At 39.8% G+C, this 5,411-nt stretch overlaps 1 non-coding gene across 1 annotated transcript; it reads left to right on the top strand.

Moving 5' to 3' along the window:
• The first annotated feature begins 387 nt into the window (after positions 1 to 387).
• On the top strand, positions 388 to 494 carry LOC124554796. Its single transcript, XR_006968453.1, has one exon. It is a non-coding gene; the product is annotated as a U6 spliceosomal RNA (small nuclear RNA).
• The last annotated feature ends 4,917 nt before the right edge of the window (positions 495 to 5,411 follow it).

Here is a 5,411-nt window from a genome sequence, read left to right as displayed (position 1 = left end):
GGTCAGTGCCTTCATGGAAAAATGTTTTCATGATTGACCCCAGGCGCGTACCTCTTCGTACGAAGGAAATCGACGACCAAGAATGTCTTTCTTCAGAAGTGGAAGCGGCAACAGTGGTCAGCTGAGACCAAAATGTTCCATAGTTCTGAGCTTTTTTTCTGTGTTGTGTTTCTATCTGTTAATTTTTGTTAGTAGCATTGCTATGCACGTAATTTGTGATGTGTCTTGTATGTGAAAATGTATGAATAAAGTTAACCATAAAAATAGACATGTCCTTTTCGGAGTTTTAACAAACGTTATTCTGTCGGACTGATTAGAATAGAGTAGGCCATTACCGAAAAGCTGCCTGCCGTGGTCGCAAGTTATTCACGTTCATACCTAGCTGCTGTACTTGCTTCAGCAGTACATATACTAAAATTGGAACGATACAGAGAAGATTAGCATGGCCCCTGCGCAAGGATTACACGCAAAATCGTGAAGCGTTCCACATTTTTAAAACCCCCCCACCCCCACGAACCGTGGACTGTGCCGTTGGTGGGGAGGCTTGCGTGCCTCAGCCGTAAAGATAGCCGTACCGAAGGTGCAACCACAACGGAGGGGTATCTGTTGAGAGGCCAGACAAACGTGTGGTTCCTGAAGAGGGGCAGCAGTCTTTTCAGTAGTTGCAGGGCAACAGTCTGGATGATTGACTGAACTGGCCTTGTAACACTAACCAAAACGATCTTGCTGTGCTGGTTCTGCGAACGGCTGAAAGCAAGGTGAAACTACAGCCGTAATTTTTCCCGAGGGCATGCAGCTTTACTGTATGGTTAAACGATGATGGCGTTCTCTAGGGTAAAATATTCCAGAGGTAAAATAGTCCCCCATTCGCATCTCCGGGCGGAGACTACTCAAGAGGATGTCGTTATCAGGAGAAAGAAAACTAGCGTTCTAGGGATCGGAGCGTGGCATGTCAGATCCCTTAATCGGGCAGGTAGGTTAGAACATTTAAAAAGGGAAATGGATAGGTTAAAGTTAGATATAGTGAGATTTAGTGAAGTTCGTTGGCAGGAGGAACAAGACTTCTGGTCAGGTGACTACAGGGTTATAAACACAAAATCAAATAGGGGTAATGCAGGAGTAGGTTTAATTATGAATAGGAAAATACAAATGCAAGTAAGTTACTACAACCAGCATAGTGAACGCATTATTGTGACCAAGATAGATACGAAGCCCACGCCTACCACAGTAGTATAAGTTTATATGCCAACTAGCTCTGCAGATGACGAAGAAATTGAAGAAATGTATGATGAAATAAAAGAAATTATTCAGATAGTGAAGGGAGACGAAAATTTAATAGTCATGTATGGCTGGAATTCGTCAGTGGGAAAAGGGAGAGAAGGAAACGTAGTAGGTGAATATGGATTGGGGGTAAGAAACGAAAGAGGAAGCCACCTGGTAGAATTTTGCACAGAGCATAACTTAATCATAGCTAGCACTTGGTTCAAGAATCATAAAAGAAGACTTTATAGATGGAAGAAGCCTGAAGATACTGACAGGTTTCAGATAGATTATATAATGATAAGACAGAGATTTAGGAACCAGGTTTTAAATTGTAAGACATTTCCAGGGGCAGATGTGGACCCTGACCACAATCTGTTGGTTATGAACTGTAGATTAAAACTGAAGAAACTGCAAAAAGGTGGGAATATAAGGAGATGGGACCTGGATAAACTGAAAGAACCAGAGGTTGTAGAGAGTTTCAGGGAGAGCATAAGAGAACAATTGACAATAATGGGGGAAAGTAATACAGTAGAAGATGAATGGGTGGCTTTGAGGGATGAAGTAGTGAAGGCAGCAGAGGACCTAATAGGTAAAAAGACGAGGGCTAGTAGAAAAGCTTGGGTAACAGAAGAAATACTGAATTTAATTGATGAAAGGAGAGAATATAAAAATGCAGTAAATGAACCGGGCAAAAAGGAATACAAACGTCTCAAAAATGAGATCGACAGGAAGTGCAAAATGGCTAAGCAGGGATGGCTAGATGGCAAATGTAATGATGTAGAGGTTCATCTCACTAGGGGTAAGATAGATACTGCCTACAGGAAAACTAAAGAGACCTTTGGAGAAAAGAGAACCACTTGTATGAATATCAAGGGCTCAGATGGAAATCCAGTTCTAAGCAAAGAAGGGAAACCAGAAAGGTGGAAGGAGTATATAGAGGGTCTATACAAGGGCGATGTACTTCATAACAATATTTTGGAAATGGAAGAGGATGTAAATGAAGATGAAATGGGAGATATGATACTGCGTGAAGAGTTTGACAGAGCACTGAAAGACCTGAGTCGAAACAAAGCCCCGGGAGTAGACAACATTCCATTAGAACTACTGACAGACTTGGGAGAGCCAGTCCTAACAAAACTCTACCATCTGGTGAGCAAGATGAAAGAGACAACCGAAATACCCTCAGACTTCAAGAAGAATATAATAATTCCATTCCCAAAGAAAGCAGATGTTGACAGATGTGAAAATTACCGAACTATCAGTTTAATTAGTCACAGCTGCAAAATACTAACGCGAATTCTTTACAGACGAATGGAAAAACTAGTAAAAGCCGACCTCGGGGAAGATGGGTTTGGATTCCGTAGAAATATGGGAACACGTGAGGAATACTGACCCTACGACTTAACTTAGAAAATAGATTAAGGAAAGGCAAACCTACGTTTCTAGCATTTGTAGACTTAGAGAAAGCTTTTGACAATGTTGACTGGAATATTCCCTTTCAAATTCTGAAGGGGGCAGGGGTAAAATACAGGGAACGAAAAGCTATTTACAGTTTGTACAAAAACCAGATGCCATAAGAGTCGAGGGACATCAAAGGGAAGCAGTGGTTAGGAAGGGTGTGAGACGGAGTTGTAGCCTCTCCCAGATGTTATTCAATCTCTATATTGAGCAAGCAGTGAAGGAAACAAAAGATAAATTCGGAGTAGGTATTAAAATCCATGGAGAAGAAATAAAAACTTTGAGGTTCACCGATGACATTGTAATTCTGTCAGAGACAGCAAAGGACCTGGAAGAGCAGTTGAACGGAATGGATAGTGTCTAGAAAGGAGGATATAACATGAACATCAAAAAAAGCAAAACGAGGATAATTGAATGTAATCGAATTAAGTCGGCAGATGCTGAGGGTATTAGATTAGGAAATGAGACACTTAATGCAGTAAAGGAGTTTTGCTATTTGGGGAGCAAAATAACTGATCATGGTCGAAGTAGAGAGGATATAAAATGTAGACTGGCAATGGCAAGGAAAGCGTTTCTGAAGAAGAGAAATTTGTTAACATCGAGTATAGATTTAAGTGTCAGGAAGTCGTTTCTGAAAGAAGAGAATAGAGTCTTTCGAAATGTGGTGCTACAGAAGAATGCTGAAGATTAGATGGGTAGATCACATAACTAATGAGGAAGTGTTGAGTGAGGTTGGGGAGAAGAGAAGTTTGTGGCACAACTTGACTAAAAGAAGGGATCGGTTGGTAGGACATGTTCTGAGGCATCAAGGGGTCACCAGTTTCGTATTTGAGGGCATTGTGGGTTGTAAAAATCGTAGAGGGAGGCCAAGAGATGAATACACTAAGCAGATTCAGAAGGATGTCGGTTGCAGTAGGTACTTGGAGATGAAGAAGCTTGCACGGGATAGAGTAGCATGGAGAGCTGCATCAAACCAGTCTCAGGACTGAAGACCACAACAATAACAACAACAATCTAGCTGCTGCTCCTCTCCCCTCTCCCCCCCTCACCTAAAGTTGAGTTACCATTTGACTCAACAAAATGCTAACTAATTTCTCCAAATCCTTACAGACCCTGATATCCGGTCAGATAATATTCTTCCATCCTGTTGAAGAAGAAGCAGATTGTCCTGTATTAACTGGATCATTTCTTCTGTTGAAAGGGAACATGCACAGACACTATAACGCCATCAGCAAGTATCATGTCGATGGTTTTATTCTGTCGAAGTGATAATTAAAACATTTTAAGTACCCTTCGTAACGACACAGAATTCAAGGAATCTAAACTCGCCTTATCTGTGTACCGTATTCAGACTATTACCGGGCTTTCATTGCAAATACACAGATGATGACTTCAAAGAAACATATCCTGTTGAAGTTTTCATAAAAACTAGTACAGATTAAACCATTTCTCAGATACGAGTGCTTCTCCTAATTACACATAGTTCATAGAATCTAACTCGCATTTAACTGTGATTTTTATCCCGACCATTACTGGACTTGCACTGCAAATGCGTCACTGTAAAGATGATTTATGTGAAGCACTTCCTTGACAATTTTTCATACAACTTAGAACAGGTTTCAACGACCACTCACCTCCAGCCTTAATTCCAACATTATTGGTTTACAACTGTGAATTAACCACAAGAAATGGTATAATTTTAAAGGTATGCTTATATAATATCCTGCTGAATAAAGAAATGAATGAAATGTGGCAGTTCTCAGATCAGTCAGAATAAATGATCTTATCACTTCAAAGTTAGACTAGTTACGCAGGGGTTTGTTGTCTCAGGTGAGATGCAGAATTATCTGCAGATGCACTGTTACACTGCATAGAAATGTTGCTGTTGAACATCCCTCAAGCTGCTCAAGCTACTGTGTTATTCTAACTTCCATTTGACTGTTCTGCACTGTTAAACGTAAAAACGTAAAAGCTTAGGATATTTTCACCTTAAAAATGTTCACAGTCATAGATGGTGAATTCCAGGATAACACAGAAGCAATGTAAATGAACAGATAAACATGGCAGAGCAAATTACTATTTATTCTTAGAAAGAAAATGCAACTAATAACAGCATTATCAGAATTTACATCGTTTACAAATATTGACATCAATAAGTCTTCTCTAGTAATAGCAGTCAAAGCAGATTTTTGAACTTCTTTATTATCTTTGAGATGGTTTTATGAAAAGTGAAACAAACTTTTGGTGATAAAATACAATGAACTGTTTTCAATGGTGGAAGCAAACACCAAACCTTGGAGGACGCTTTTGAGGTACTGCCTTTTAAAAATCGGACGAGGCTGATGAATAAAATTTTGAACCGAATTTAATCCTAGATAACTAAATAATTATTTAAGTAATCAAGAATCCACTTACAGAGCCTTAAGACATTTTGGATGGCAGCAAATGAGGAAAGAATCATTCTACCATAAGATATAAGCTACCAAAGCATGTTCCAAACACTTTACGACAAGATTTATCACGTACTTTGACATAAAATTGTGATATATCTGCTGTACACTCAGCAAAAGATCAATAACTAGGCTTCATAAACGAAAATTTGTGCAGATTCAGCAGGGACGTCCCCTCAGATTATGCGCAACAAAAAAGTGGTTCAAATGGCTCTGAGCACTATGGGACGTCACACACAT

This window comes from Schistocerca americana, chromosome 1 (assembly GCF_021461395.2).
Source record: "Schistocerca americana isolate TAMUIC-IGC-003095 chromosome 1, iqSchAmer2.1, whole genome shotgun sequence".
Lineage (NCBI taxonomy): Eukaryota > Metazoa > Arthropoda > Insecta > Orthoptera > Acrididae > Schistocerca > Schistocerca americana.
The sequence above is the reverse complement of the archived record's forward strand: the minus strand, read 5'-3'. Positions and strand labels throughout refer to the sequence as shown.